We start from the raw sequence: 16,359 nt of genomic DNA on the forward strand, positions 1-16,359 counted from the left end.
AAAAAAAGAAAGAAAGGATAAGCACGTTGTGACATAGTTAAACAATGAAATACTACTCGGCCGCAAAAAAGAACAAGCTGCTGCTGCATGCAACAGCTTGGAGGAATCTCACAGATTCCATGGTGAGCCAAAGACGGTAGACATAAAATACCCTCTGCTGTATGATGCTATTTAGATGAAGTTCAAGAACAGGCAAAGCTAATAGATGGTGCTACAGGTCAGAAGAGTAGTTACCTTGGGGCAGGGTAGGCGAGGTGCTGTTTGGGGAGGGGAATAGGGAATTTCCAGGGTGTTGGAAACGTTCTTGGTCTAGGTGCTGGTTGCATAAGGGCTGTGTGTGTGCATGCAAGTGTGTAAAAATTCTTCAAGTTGTACACTTGAGATTTGTGCACTATACCATGTGCATGTTACGCTTCAATAAAAAACTGACCAAACACAAATTTCAAAATTTGTCCTTTAAAATATACATTCCTGGCCAAGCGCAGTGGCTCACGCCTATAACCCCAACACTTTGGGAGGCCAAAGCAAGAGGGTCGCTTGAACCCAGGAGTTCAAGACTGGCCTGGGCCACATAGAAAGACCCCATCTCCACAAAAAAATACAAAAGTTAGCCAGGCATGGTGGTGCATGCTTGTGGTCCCAGCTACTCAGGAGGCTGAGGTGGGAGGATCACTTGAGCCCAGAAGACCAAGGCTGTAGTGAGCTATGATTGCACTACTGTACTCTGGCCTGGATGACAGAGTGAGACACTGTCTTTGAATTTTAAAAAAGATATACATTCCGACTCTCTTTTCCAACCAGCTGAATCATCCCGGGAATACTTGCCCTCTCTGTCACCTGGCTACTGGATTAGCTGCTTTCATAAGTGACTCTTCAGAGGTTTCAGCTCTGAAGTGTGGCACACTGTGACCTGCTGCCCCAGGACCTGCCCACATAAGCAACTCCTTCTCTTTGCCATTTGTCCCCTAACCCTCTATGTTCCTGTATTAGTTCATTCTCACAATGCCAATAAAGATATACCCAAGACTGGGTAATTTATAAAGAACAGAGGTTTAATTGACTCACAGTTCCACATGGCTGGGGGAAGCCTCAGGGAACTTACAATCATGGCAGAAGGCACCTCTTCACAGGACAGCAGGAGAGAGAATGAGAGCCAAGAAAAACGGGAAGCCCCTTATAAAACCATCAGATCTCATGAGAACTTACTATCACAAGACTAGCCGGAGGGGAAACTGCCCCCATGATTCAATTATCTCCTACCAGGTCCCTCCCATGATGTGTGGGGATTACGGGAACTACAATTCAAGATGAGATTTGTGTGGGGACACAGCCACACCCTATCAGTTCCCGTATAAAGTCTTCCCACGTGCAAAAGCAGAAGAAAAAGATGGATCCTGTGCATGAATCTGGGATTTGGGAAGGCTTAAGGAAGGAATGAAAATTTGAGAAGGGCTATAGTGGAAAAATGTCTGGAAGGGGCACTCTAGATTAGTAACTATGGTTACTTCTGCAGAGAAAATGTAACAATTTACATTTTCTGCAATAGCTGAAGGTATTAAATGAACATGAATTTATGACTTACTTCTGCATTTAAAAATAATAGCATATATTCACAGCCTCATATAGTCCAACCTCCTCAGTTTGCCAGTGGCGAGGCTGAGGGCAGAGGTGAGAGGAGTGCTTTGCCTGAGACGATGTGACTGTCCCACTGTGGGCCAGGGTTGGTCTCATGTCTCTGCTGACCAGGATCTTGTTCTTTGGACCTTGTTTTGTACAGAACCCAGCCTGAAATTACAGTTGAATGCTTTTGGTTGTACCCTTTGGTGACAAGCTGATTACATTGGCCTTATGCAACCTCGAGAAGGTCAGCAATTTGTCTTGACTGTAATTGACACACGTATCAGTTCTTCTGCCCACAGAGCCTCAGCCAGCACTGAGGGCTTGCAGTATTTGATACGATGACATGAGACCCCACATTGTCTAGCATGGGACTTAGGCATACATTCGAGAGCAAAGGAGGTGTGGCAGTCGGCATGTAGCCATGAAATCCACTGGCCCCATCTCCTAGGGATCCACCAAGAAGCTGGCAGCCTGGCGGAGTGATGGAATAACCTTTTGAAGACACTGACATAGAACCATAGCTTTCAAGGATGAGGTGGCATCCTCCAGGATGCAGTATTCATCCTAAGACAATGACTTTTATAAGATACCATGTCCCCATTAGGTAGAATCCATGCCTGCATCCAAGAACCGAGGGGCAGAAGTATGGATGCGCGGCCCTGCTCACCATTACTCCCGGTGGCAAGGCTAATCACCCCCCGATCATCATGAACAGGTAGGATTTCTGTTACATAATAAGGGCGGGGAAGAATATGTCTGGCATCTAAGTAATCCACGGAGGGCATCTTTTGATAGCCAATTGTCTGTGTCAGCTTTATTGAGATAAAACTGACACACAATAAACTTCACTATTATTAAGTGACCAATTTAATGAGTTTTGACAAATATATAGAAGTAATATAATCACTCCCACAACCATACAGAAATCAGGACATTTCTGTAATATGATTGTGGGAGTGGTTACATTACTTTCCAGAAAGTCTCTTGTGACCCTTTGCAGTAAAATCTCTCCTCTTACCCCATAGTCCCTGGCAACCACTGAGGTGCTTTATCTGTCATTATAGTTTTGCCTTTCCTAGAGTGTCATAGAAGTAGACTCACATAGCATGCAGTTTTATGTATCTGGCCTTTTTCATTTAGCTTAATGCTTTTGAGATCCATCCATGTTGTTGTATGTAGCAGTAGCCTTTTCCTTTTTACTGCTGCATAGTATTCTATTACATGGATATACCACAATTTGTTTCTCCATTCACCACTTGATGGACATTTGATTTGCTTCCAGTTTTCAGCTATTATGAATAAAACTGTTACGCACGGTGTGTACAAGTCTTTGTCTGACCAAATATTTCTTTCTCTCTTGGGTAAATGCCTAGGAGTGGCATTTCTGGCTCACATAGTCAGTGTATGCATAACTTTAAAAGAAACTCCAAACTATTTTCCAAAGCAGCTGGACCATTTTGTGTTCCCACCGACAATGCATAAGAGTTCTCAATTGCTCAATAGCCTTGCCAATACTTGCTGTTTTCAGTGTTTTAAATTTTAGTCATTCTATTGAGTATAGTGGCTATTCACTGTGATCTCACTGTGGTTTTAATTTGAATTTCCCTAGTAATTAATGACGTTGTGACATCTATCAATAGAGATAGATATGTATAAAATCTTTAGTGAATTGCCTTATTTGCCACCCATATATATCGAGGAAGTGACTACTGAAATATTTTACCACCTTTTACTGGGTTTTTGCTTTCCTATATGTGGGTTGTCATAGGTCTTTACATATTGTGTGTACAAGCCTTTTGATAGATTTTTGTTTCACAAATATTTTCAGTTTGTGGCTTGACATTTTATTAACAGTGTTATTTGAGGAAGTAACCATTTTTAATTTTAATGAAATGCAACTTATTCATTTTTTCTCTTAGAGTTTTTGCTACTTTTGTGTATTCAAGAAATATTTTCCTAACTCAAGGTCATACGATTTTTTTCTTATGCTTTGTTCCAGGATTTTATTGTTTTTGCTTCTAAATTTCTTAATTTAGGTTTATGATTCCTTCAGAGTTATTTTTATATGGGAATGATTTCTTCATATTCTATTTTTGGGAGCTTTTATGTAGAACTGATTGTTATATTTTTCCTTAAATGTTTGGTAGAATTCACCAGTGAAGACATTTGGACCCAGAGTTTTCTTTGTGGGCATTTTGTTTTGTTTTGTTTTCAGTTTATACTTTATTCAGCTTTTCCTAGTTTCAACCTGAGGTCCATTTTCTGCTCCAGAGTCTAACCCAGGAACCACAGTGCATTGAGTCATCCTGTCTCCTTAGGCTCCTCTTGTCTGTGACATTTTCTCAGACCTTCCTTATATTTTTAAACAATTGTTTATTTTTATGTGGGTACAGAGTAGGTGTATATATTTGGGGGTACATGATATGTTTTGATACAGGCATCCAATGCATAACAATCATATTCTGGAGAATGGGGTACCCGTCCTCTCAAGCATTTATCCTTTGTGTTACAGACAATCCAATTATATCCTTTTAGTTATTTTTAAATGTTCAAGTAAATCGTTCTTAGCTATAGTCACCCGATTGTGCCATCAATTGCTAGGTCTTATTCATTCATTCTGATTTTTTTGTGCTCATTAACCATGCCTACCTCCCCTCTGCCCCCACTGCCTTCCCAGCCTCTGCTTACCGTCCTTCTACTCTGTCTCCACGGATTCAATTGTTTTGCTTTTTAGACCCAACAAATAAGAGAACATGCAATGATTGTCTTTCTGTGCCTGGCTTATTTCACTTAACATGGTGACCTCCAGTTCTATCCTGGCTGTCGCAAAAGACAGAATCTCATTCTTTTTTGAAGGCGCCAGCATGGAGACCATAGCTTTCAAGGATGAGGCGCCATCCTCCAGGGTGCAAGGTCAGAGGCAAGCAGGTCCAAGCACATTTGTGTCTTTCTCACAGTGTTAGGCTTTTATTGATGCTATTTCAATCACAAAAGCCACGAGCCACGTGGAGTGCTTAAGGAGGCAGTTCTCCTTAGTACCGCCCGTTAGCTTAAGAGTCACAGGCACACAGGCCCAAGCCATCCATAAATCGGTCAATATTGCAAATCATACATGATGATTACTTAATCAACACGTAAGTTTTTCAGGTTAAACATTTCACAACAAACAAAGTAATGTTTAACATCAAGAGGAAAAAGAGCTGGGAGAAAGCGTGAACAAACAAGTCCAGGGGAGTGAAGAAGACAGAAGTAGTCCTGGTCTGGGGTTGGGGGGTCCATCGGTCTTGCAAAGATATGGCTTTGGGGTAGCAGAGCCTGTGGCGGCAGATGCTGAGTTTTTATCACGCATGACTGTGAGACAGTGCCCGTCAGGACGGCCCTTTAGAGCTGCAAAGGCTAATCTGCTACAGCCACAGAGTCCTCTGGTGAGGACCGACAGTGGAAGACCACGTTTGTTTGGGTCTTCCTCTGGTTGGGTACAGTCTTAAGTTTTTAGTTTGTTTATTACAGAAAACATCTTGTCCTTGTTGGCAACGTGTCCTACAAAATACACAACGGAGTCCTTTTCTAAGATGGAGTTAGTTATGTGAGTGCTGCTCTGTGGCCAGTGCCACCCATCTGAGGGACGTACTCCTATTTCTACGTGGAAGCAACCACTAACATTTGGAAAAGTTGACCGTCTTGCTTGAGGTCTTGCACAGCACATCAGAATTGAAAGTTAGACCTTCCCACTCAGTATCTCACGTTCAATCCACATAGCAGCCATCTTCTCTCACTGTTAAATTCTTCTTAGGGGTGATAATGGTTTTGGGGTAATGTAGTTACATAAATACAATATAACATAGATATAATATATATACTTTTTTTTTAGATGAAGTCTTGCTCTGTCACCTAGGCTGGAGTGCAGTGGTGCAATCTCGATTCACTGCAACCTCCGCCTCCCATGTTCAAGCGATTCTCCTGCCTCAGCCTCCCGAGTAGCTGTGATTACAGACACGTCCCACCACACCTGGCTAATTTTTTGTTTGTTTGTTTTGTACTTTTAGGAGAGACAGGCTTTCACCATGTTGGCCAGGCTGGTCTCAAATTCCTGACCTCAAGTGATCCACCCACTTCGACCTCTAAAAGTGCCGGGATTACAGGCGTGAGCCACCACACCCAGCCGTATTTGTAAGATTTTAATCTTTATGAGATACATAATGAACTATTAACAGATGAAATTTTATGATGTCTGGGATTTGCTTGGAAACACTGTGAGTGAGAAGCAAGTGGGGTAATGATGACGCATATCTGGCCTTGGCCTGAAAACTGTTGAAGCTGGAGATATGTACCTAAAGGTTCATTATATTATTTTCTCTACTTTTGTCTACACTTGAAAATTTTTTTATAATAAACAGTACAATGAAAACTATCCTTTCCCTCTTCTGCACACAAAGCTCCCACATCTTTTTTCCTAACAATGGGATTACACTTTCTGACAACATCTAACCTCTTCTGTCATCTAAGCACCCAGGTCACAGAAGAACCAGGGGGCAGGATGGACAGCAAGAGAGGAGAGCCATCAGCAACTGTGAAGTGACAAGGAGGGCATCTGACAGGTGATGCCAACCTCCTCCTGAGTCCCCCAAGAATAAATCCCATATTAAAATTATTTGAGATCAGGAGCAGGGGCTCATGCCTGTAATCTAGCACTTTGGGACGCCGAGGCAGGCAGATCACCTGAGGTCAGCAGTTCAAGACCAGCCTGGCCAATATGGCGAAACCCTGTCTCTACAAAAAATACAAAAATTAGCTGGGTATGGTGACAGGTGGCTGTAATCCCAGCTACTCGGGAGGTTGAGGCTGTAGAATCGCTTGAACCTAGGAAGCAGAAGTTGCAGTGAGCCTAGATGGCACCGCTGCACTCCAGCCTGGGCAACAGAGCAAGATCCTGTCTCCAAAAAAGAAGAAGAAGAAGAAGACCGAGTGCAGTGGCTGGCGCCTGTAATCCCAACATTTTGAGGCCAAGGTGTGTGGATCACCTGAGGTCAGGAGTTTGAAACCAGCCTGGCCAATATGGTGAAACCCTGTCTCTACTAAAAACACAAAAATTAGCCTGGCATGGTATCACACACCTATAATTCCAGCTACTCAGGAGGCTGAGGCAAGAGAACAGCTTGAACCCAGGAGGCAGAGACTGCAGTAAACCGAGATTGTACCATTGCACTCCAGCCTGGGTGGCAGAGGGAGACTCTTTCTCAAAAAAATGAACTAAAATAATTTGATACTTTTACTGCTTGAGACCCTTTAGGAGATAATAGGACAGTAAAAACAGCTGAGGTGGGAGCCAAGGAGAGGGGAGAAGGGAGGCTTTAGGGAAGGCCAGGGCTTCCCCAGGGATGCTTCAGTGACTTTTCTGCAGGGATTAGCAAGGGTCCATTACTAGGACCTTGCCCTGGTGACTGAATCTCATGGGTTTTTCCCAGCCTACCTGGTAGAAGCTGTCTAGACTGGGCCCAGGGAAAGCAAGCTCAGAGCCTGCCTGTTCACTCTAGAAAAGTGATCAGACACCAAAAGAAACAGGACAAAAGGCACAATGGGGGCCAGATGCGGTGGCTCATGCCTGTAATCTCAGCAGTATGGGAGGCCAATGCAGGAGACTGCTTGCACCCAGGAGTTTGAGACCAGCCTGGGCAACATGATGAAACCCCACGTCTACAAAACAATTTTTTTTTAATTAGCCAGGGGTGGTGGCGCACACCTGTAGTCCCAGCTACTCGGGAGGCTGAGGTGAGAGGATCACCTGGGCCTGGGAGGTTGAGGCTGCAGTGGGTTGAGATCACACCACTGCACTCCAGCTTGAGCAACAGAGTGAGACCCTGCCTCACAAAAACAAAAAAGGCACAATGGCTTTAAAAAAAAATCTACAAAAACTGTGGACCCCAATTAGGGTTAGAAAATAAGAGAAATAAGTGTAGGTCAAGAGAAGAGTAGAAAAAATGAAAGATGGTGAAACTTCACAGTCAGAAGGTAATGTCGCCAATGTGATGGCAGAGCTTAGCAGGAGCACCAGGTTCTAGACCACAGAAGAACAGTAGCGCTGCCCGCAAAATGCTTTTGAACTCTGCCAGGGAAAGACATCAACAGTGAAGTTCCATGACAAACAACAGAAAGAAAAAAAAATACGTTGTAATTAATATCTCTACAAATGAATGAAAAAAGACTATCATCTCAATAGAAAAATGAGGCCTGGTGCAGTGGCTCACACCTGTAATCCCAGCACTTTGGGAGGCCGAGGCAGGTGGATCACTTGAGGTCAGGAGTTTGAGAGTAGCCTGGCCAACATGGTGAAAATCCCGTCACTCCTTAAAATACAAAAGTCAGCTGAGCATGGTGGTGAGCACCTGTAATTCCAGCTACTCCAGAGGCTAAGGCAGGAGAATCGCTAGAACCCGGGAGGTGGAGATTGCAGTGAGCAGAGATCACACCACTGCACTCCAGCCTGGGTGACAGAGCAAGACTCTGTCTCGGGAAAAAAAAAAAAAAAGAAAAAAAGAATAATGGATATGAACAGATAGATTAAGAAGTAAAAATGAGTGACCTATGAAAAGAGGCCCATCTCATTAGTGACCAAAAAAAATGCAATATAAAATATCAATGAGAAATGTTTTGGGTTAGTTACACTGACAAAGACTTCTTAAAAATGGATAATATTCAGTCTTTGTGAGGATGTCATTACCAACGAAGAGTTGCCAAAACTAGTTCAGAGTTTGTGGAGGACGATTGGATACTATATAATGAAATGCAAAACATGTCAATATGTAGCTTCTGACACAGTCGCTGTTCTAGGAATTTATTCTAAGGACACAGCTGGACAAGCACCTAAGGGTGTGCATACAAGGCCGTGTTGTGATTGGAGCATAATTAGAAACACCCAAATGTCCTCCATGGGGATCTGGCACCCTCCCGCTTTGTATTTGGACTTTCCAATAAACATACAAACACGCCAAAGTCTTGAGTATCTGTAAACACCTCCTCCACTTCCTGTCCCCAGGTTCACTTCCCTGCCAGACCTGCCACGAGCCCTCACCTCTCACGGCGCCGCAGCCATCTCTGCTTACATCTGTGTCCATCTCTTCCACGCCACTGCTCTCTCTGAGGTCACCACCATGGCCCCCAGTAGCCCCCTCTGTCCATGGCCTCTCAGAAGCTGGTGGTGGTCGTTGTTTTGAGACAGAGTCTTGCTCTGTGGCCCAGGCTGGAGCTCAGTGGTGTGATCTCACTCGCCACAACCTCCACCTCCCGGGTTCAAGTGATTCTCCTACCTCAGCCTCCAAAGTAACTGGGATCACAGGCACGCACCACCACACTCAGCTAATTTTTGTATTTTTTCAGTAGAGACAGGGTTTCACCATGTTGGCCAGGCTGGTTTCAAAGCTCCCGATCTCAAGTGATCCGCCCACCTCGCCTCCCAATGTGCTGGACTTACAGGCGTCAACCACCACGCCCAACCTCTCAGAGGCTTTTGACACTTGCCCACTTTCTCCGTCTTGAACCATGCTTTGCCCTGGCGGCCATGAGCCAGTCTCTCCTGGTTTCCCTCTCCCACCCCAGATGCTCTTCCCAGGTTCCCCAGCCACCTCCTTTCCGCTGCCCAGAACCCCGCTGTGGACATTCCTCAGAGCTCTGTCCCAGGACTTCCTTCTGTTTCTCCCCAAGTGGCTTCCAACACCACCTAAGGCCCAGGGCCCCCCAGACCTGAATCTCTCTCCAGAGCTCTCTCTCCAGCAGCTGAGTGGACAGCTTTGCCTGGTGTCACACAAGTTTCGCAGACTGAGGGCACCCAAACCTAAGCTTATATTCCCTCCACCTGCCCCTGTGCCCTCCTTCCTTCTCTTGGCCAATGGCACCACTGTTTGCCCAAAACAGCAACTGCTATTGGTTTCCCACTGCCTCACCATGTTCAAGCCACGTAAGGCCTGTCCATCCGTTTGATGCCAACCCACCCAGACCACACCACAGCCAGAGAATCCTTCATGGCAAAGGATTAAGTAGCAAAGAATCCCTTTGCTACTTAAAATGGATCCAGGTTCCTCACTCCCCTCCGAATAAAGTCCAAACCCCTGCCCATGGCCTCCATGCCCAGGCCCCTATCTGTGTGTCTGGCACTCCCCATCTCACCTCCGCCCTCTCTACTGAACATCCTATCCGGACTCTTCCCTCTAGGTTCTCCAGGGTCCTCCCCTTCTCCCACCCTCACGGTCCTGTGCACCATCCTGCTTTCTAGAAGATGGGGAAACTGTCAGGACAAGTGCTGAGTCCTGTGCACCCCTCGATGGACAAAAAAGACCTACATTTCTCCAGAAGTTCACCGACAGAACAAAAAGAGAGAGAGGGGGAGAGAGACAGGAAAAGAGAGAGAGAAAGAAGAAAAGAGAGAGAGAGAGACCTCCTCTCTGGCAGGAGATGCAGGGCTATTCATGCAGAGGTAGGCAAACCGAGAACCAATGGGCATCAGGGCCCCTGGCCCCCCTTCCCTTGTGGGGGTAAGCTCCAGAGATTGGCCAAGGCTTGGGAAGGGGCTCCTCAGTCACTGATGCACCCACCCTGCAGACCTATTTATTCTGCAAGGCAAGGATTCGATGCCTTTCAGGGAGACTAATGGGGGTGCCTTGCTTAGTCTTTTGGCTAACAGCCATCAGTGGACTGTGACCTATTTGCCAGAAAATAGTGGGGAGATTATACAATTTTGACAAGATTTCAGGGAACCACAATGGAAGGGGGCGCCCCAAAACTCACTGGAATTTCCCCACCCTGGGTCTAGCCAAGCAGATCATACCTCCTCTTCTCTGACCCCTAAGAAACCTAGGTCTGCTCTCCCTGCGCCTGTGAAATCCAGCAAACCCTGTCTTCTGAATAAGTCACAGCTCCTCTGAAACCTGGGTCACTGAGAACTACATTCTTTTAATTTATTTATTTTTGTGGGGAGACAGGGTCTCACGCTGTTACCCAGGCTGGAGTGGAGTGGTGCAATCCCAGTTCACTGCATCCTCAGCCTCCCGGCTCAAGCCATCCTCCCACCTCAGCCTCTCTAGTAGCTGGGACCACAGGTACATGCCACGACACCTGCCTAATTTTTTTTTCTTTTTTTTTGTAGAGATGGGGTTTCGCCTTGTTGCCCAGGCTGGTCTTGAACTCCTGGGCTCAGGTGATCCTCCCGCATCAGCCTCACAGAGTGCTGGAATTACAGGCGTGAGCCACCGCACCCAATCCCAAGAACTACATTCTTGAGACTCTACCAGCATTACAGGAACAGGCTCCAGCTCCCCCCAACTCCAGGAGCTCTCCGCTTGCTAGGACTCATATGAGCAGGTCAGGTTGTGCATCACTGGTCGTTGGGACTGGAAACAACTCCCTCACCTGGAGGCAGGAAGCCAGACTCCATCACCCCCAGGAGTTCAAGAGGCCCACAGCCCCTTTCCCTGGCTCAGCTGTGCCCAGAAGAGCCTTGGGAAACAGCCAGTTCTGTGTTCGTCCTGAGATGCCTGACCTTGCTAAGACTTAGCTGCTAGGCCTTCTGGAAAGGTGCTCACTTGCCACGGACCCCAAAGCCCTAGTCAGTTTGTTCCTCCAGCCTGGAAGCCTGGGACCAGATTGCCCTTGACCTTCAGAATCCACTTAGGGAGTTCACAGGAGTTCCAGAAAAGCTTGGAACACACACTGACTAGCAATGATGAATGCCCTGAGAATGTGGGAGGGAGGGCAGGAGCCCCACCACTATCCCACTGCTGTGCCTCCTGGACTGGGAGGCCAGTATCTCTGAGGGTATACCCAGGCTCTCACCCCATCCCTATCACAATGGCACTTAAGTGGAAGGGTCTAAAGACACAGTGTCCCCATAAACAGAGGAGGCCTAAGGGGTAATGGTGTTAAACCTAAAAGGGTGGCAGGGCACGGTAGCTCATGCCTCAAATCCCAGCATTTTAGGGGATGAAGGTGGGTGGATTAATTGAGGCCAGGAGTTTGAGACCATCTGGGCAACACAGCAAGACTCTGTCTCTACAAAAAACTTAAGGCCGGGCGCAGTGGCTCACGCCTGTAATCCCAGCACTTTGGGAGGCCGAGGTGGGTGAATCACGAGGTCAAGAGTTTGAGACCAGCCTGGCCAACATGGTGAAACCCCATCTCTACTAAAAATACAAAATATTAGCTGGGCATAGTGGTGGGTGCTTATAATCCCAGCTACTGGGAAGGTTAAGGCAGGAGAATTGCTTGAACCCGGGAGATGGAAGTTGCAGTAAACCAAGATCGCGTCACTGCACTCCATTCAGGTGACAAAGTGAGACTCTGTCTCAAAAAAAAAAAAAAAAAATTAAAAAGTAACTGGGTGGTGCATGCCAGTAGTCCCGGGTACTTGGGAGGCTGAGTTAGGAGGATCACTTGAACCCAGGAGTTCAAGGTTACAGTGAGCTATGATTGCACCACTGGGTGACAGAGCAAGATCCCATCTCTCTGAAAATAACAACCACAAAAAGTGAAAAGGCTATTCCAATGGTTCCCATGGAATGTCATTTGTGACCCGAGTAACAAACACCTAGACTTAATTCCCAACACATCTCCAGAAGAAGTGCCTGAGTAGGTAATGATTGCCTCACTTATTCATTCATTCTTCAGCATTCGTAAGCCAAGAATAGTGTTAAGTTTTTGGAAGTAGAAGTCAATGTCTCCAATATGCTTGAATGTAGTTCCCATGGTTTTCCCGATGCCAAAGACTAATGCAAGGACATCAGGACTAAGTTTAAGTTTCCCAGAACCCCAAGGATAAGCAGCCACCATACCTGAGTTTCAATCATTCTTGAACTTTTTTTTTTTTTTTTTTTTTGGTAGAGATGGGATCTCGCTGTAGTGTCCAGGCTGGTCTCAAACTCTTGACCTCATGCAATCTTCCCACCTCGGCCTCCCAAAGTGCTGGGATTACAAGTGTGAGCCACCACACCCAGCCCAGTTATTTAAAAATACACTCCTCCAGGCCAGGAGTAGTGGCTCACTCCTGTAATCTCAGCCCTTTGGGAGGCTGAGGCAAGTGGATCACCTGAGATCGGGAGTTCAAGACCAGCCTGACCAACATGGAGAAACCCTGTCTTTACTAAAAATACAAAAATTAGCCAGGCGTGGTGGCACATGCCCGTAACTCCAGCCCCTCGGGAGGGTGAGGCAGGAGACTCACTTGAACCTGAGAGGTAGAGGTTGTGGTGAGTCAAGATTGTGCCATTGCACCCCAGCCTGGGCAACAAGGGCAAAACTCCAATACAAAATAAATAAATAAGAATAAAAATACACTCCTCCAGATATTTTTAAACTGAATGTGAAGTGGACATTATCCCAACATCAGGCTTGGGGAGATTAAGAAACTAGTCCAGGGTCACACAGATACGTTTCAAAGCTGGCTTTAGATACTGGCCCCGTCTGCCCCTAAAGCCCATGCATGCTCTTTGCTCCATGCCTCAAAGCCCTTGAGAGAAGATATTCTTAGTGCTAACCCTGGCCCGTGGAAACCTCATATGAAAAAAAAAAAAGTCTCCTCCCAGGGGCTGGGGAAGATGGGAAGAACCTGCTGATTGTGGACAGGATTTCCTTTCCGGGTGATGAAAGTATTTTGGAGCTAGACAGAGGCAATTGTTGCCCAATACTGTGAATGTACTAAATACCACTAATTGTGCACTTTAAAATGGTTCATTTTCTGTTACAGGAATTTTTATCTCAATTTAAAGAAGAAATTGTACATAAACAGGCTTCTCTTTAACAGGCAGGGCATGGTGGCTCCCACCTCTGCTAAAACAGCAAGGGATTTAGCTTTTGAGTGCAGACAGCCCTTCCTGTTAATATTCCTCAGTGATGTGTCTCTAGACGTTTCTGACATGTCGATCTGAACCCTCAGGCCCTAAGTCTTAATGTTCCAGAATACCCAGCATGAAGTTCACATATTCTCACATGACCAAATTCCACAGATTTTATTCCCGGCAAGTGAGAAAAGCAGATTCCATTGTTCTTCCAGACACCAAGGATCAGAAGTCAAAAGTCAGCGTATGGGTTTGGGCTCCAGGAGTCACTCCAGGACGAAACTGTGGAGGTCACCCTTTAGACCAGGGTTACATAGGCCATTTTTTGTTGTTGCTGTTTCACCTTAGCAGCGTTACTCCACTTTTTAAAAAGCTTTCATGAACCACAGTATCTCATTCCTAGAAACCCTGACCTTCTTGCCGAAATGAGGGAGTGAGCGGAGGACCAGGGATAAGAGCTGTATGCCCGGCTCAGGCCAAGACCTCTGAGCAGAAGGACAGGCAGCAACGCTGTTTCCAGCCTTAGCTCATCTTGACTGTCTTAGTCCATTTGAGCTGCTATGACAAAATACCATAGACTGGGTGGCTTCTGAACATGTATTTCTAAGTCCTGGTGGCGGGGAAGTCCAAGGCACTGTCAGCTTCAATGTCAGACAGCCCACTTGCTGGTTCATAGAGAGCATCTTTTCACTGTAACCTCATGTGGTAGAAGGGACAGGGAGCTCTCTCTGGCCTCTTTTATAAGGACACTAATCCCATTTCTGAGTGCTCAGTTCCCATGACCTAATCACCTCCCAAAGGCCCCACCTCCAAGTACCATCACCTTGGGGTTTAAGCTTTCAATATATGAATTTTGGGGGGACACACACATTCGGGCCATAGCACTGACCACGTCACAGGAGAGTGTCAAGTCGGGAGGACTGCACAGAAAACTGCAGGAGGACCTCAAGTCTCTGGCTCAGTGATGGTATGAACACAGATGAACGGAAATGACTCGAGGCCAGGGGAAGAACCACCAGCCAGCTGGAAGCCAAATGATTTCTGGAGCACACATAAGGCTCAGACGATTCTAGTAGCTGAGTGGAAAGACCTTACAAACACAGAGCAGTGCCGTAGTAGTGAGACTGAGTTAATCCTGGATTAAAGGCTGCTACGGATCCACCCTCACAAAGCTTAAAAACAAGTCTCAAAAGCATCAGCCAGTCTCCAAGTCACTAACTGCATGCCAGGACAAAGGCCAACATCATTTAAGTGAATAAAACAAATCCATCATCCAACAGTGTAAAACTGACACTGTTGGGCAGCCCATCAAATATTACTGCACATGCAAAGAACCAGGAAGTATGGCTCATATCCTGAGCCATAATTAAAAAGCTTTCATGTACCACAGTACATTCCTAGAAACTTTTACCTTCCTGAAGAAAAACTGATGATAGCAACAGACTCAGTGTTGACAAATAATGCAATTAGCGGACAAGGGTATGGAAAGAGCTATCATAAAAATGCTCCATATTTTGAAGAAGTTAGAGGAAAATGGGAACAAGATGAAAGAAATGAAGGATATGTTTTTAAAGACCCAAATGGAACTTCTAAAAAATAGAAACTAGGATATCTGAGATGAACACTAGAATGGATGAAATAAACGGCAGATTAGACATTGTAAAGAGAAGTTCAGTGAGCTTGAAGGCATAGCAATAGAAACTACCCAAAATGAAGAACGGAGAGAAAAAACACTGACGAAACATGAACAGATCATCAGTGAACCACTCTAACATGCGTGTTATTATAGTCACAGAAGGAGGGGAGAGGAGGGGAAAGAATAGAAAAAATAGTTGAAGAAATAATCGGGCCACTTTTTGCTGAAAACCCTTCAGTAAATTTCCGTGTGCCTTAAAGCAGTGCCCACAGTCCTTACACTGACCTGCAAGATCCTATTAGCCTCCCTGCTGCCTCTCTAATCTCAGGTCCACATCTCACTCCTTCACGGACTTCACTGCAGTCATGCAAGGCTTCTCTTGACTCTGTGAAATTCCTCCTCCCCTGGGCTTTCCCACACACTGTTCCCTCTACCAGAAGGCTCTCCTGACTCCCAGTTGACTTCTGCCCCTCCTCTGGATCTGAGTTAAATACCACTTCCTCAGAGATGTCCTCCCTGACTTCCCAACCAGACATGGTCCTCTCAGCATCCTTAACACCCACACTTCTCCATGTCAGCATTTGGTACATTTGCAATGAATTAATTACGGTTTTAATCTCTTCTTCCTTAGCGTCTTGTTTGTCATCTCATCCCCAGTGCTTAGCCTGGTGCCCCAGCCCCTCAGCTAGAAAGTGAAAGAGATGAAACTTCTTTGCTTTGGTTTGTCTCTCTCTTAAACTATGTCTGCAGTGACAAGCAATTGCCTGGTGTGACTTCTGCCTCCCTGGCATGGAGTGGATTTCTCAACACAATCCATGGTAACCCCTCTTCTATCTGCTGGCAAATATGATCAAATGGGTCAGGGCAGCCCTTGGAGAGAGCCACAGATATCCATCTATATTAGTAAGGGCTCTCCAGGAAAACAGAACCAACTGGATGCGGGGGCGAGGGAAGAAAATTGGTTCACAGCATTATAGAGGCTGGCAAGTTCAAAGTCTATGGGGTAATAACTGAATGCAGTGGCTCCCGCCTGTAATCCCAGCACTTTGGGAGGTCAAGGTGGGTGGATCACGAGGTCAGGAGTTCAAGACCAGCCTGGCCAACACGGTGAAATCCCGTCTCTACTAAAAAGACAAAAATTAGCTAGGTATGTCGATGCGCACCTGTAATCCCAGCTACTAAGGAGGCTGAGGCAGGAGATTCCCTTGAACCTGGGAGGTAGAGGTTGCAGTGAGCCAAGATGACACCACTGCACTGCAGCCTGGGTGACAGAGCTAGACTGCA

General features: G+C 46.0%; 1 pseudogene; it reads left to right on the forward strand.

Annotated features, from left to right (window-relative positions):
* Positions 1-4,484: 4,484 nt before the first annotated feature.
* LOC108286273 overlaps positions 4,485-16,359 on the forward strand; it is a 21,074-nt pseudogene continuing 9,199 nt past the window's right edge.

This window comes from Cebus imitator, unplaced genomic scaffold (genome assembly GCF_001604975.1).
Source record: "Cebus imitator isolate Cc_AM_T3 unplaced genomic scaffold, Cebus_imitator-1.0 Scaffold316, whole genome shotgun sequence".
NCBI classification, from domain to species: Eukaryota; Metazoa; Chordata; class Mammalia; order Primates; family Cebidae; genus Cebus; species Cebus imitator.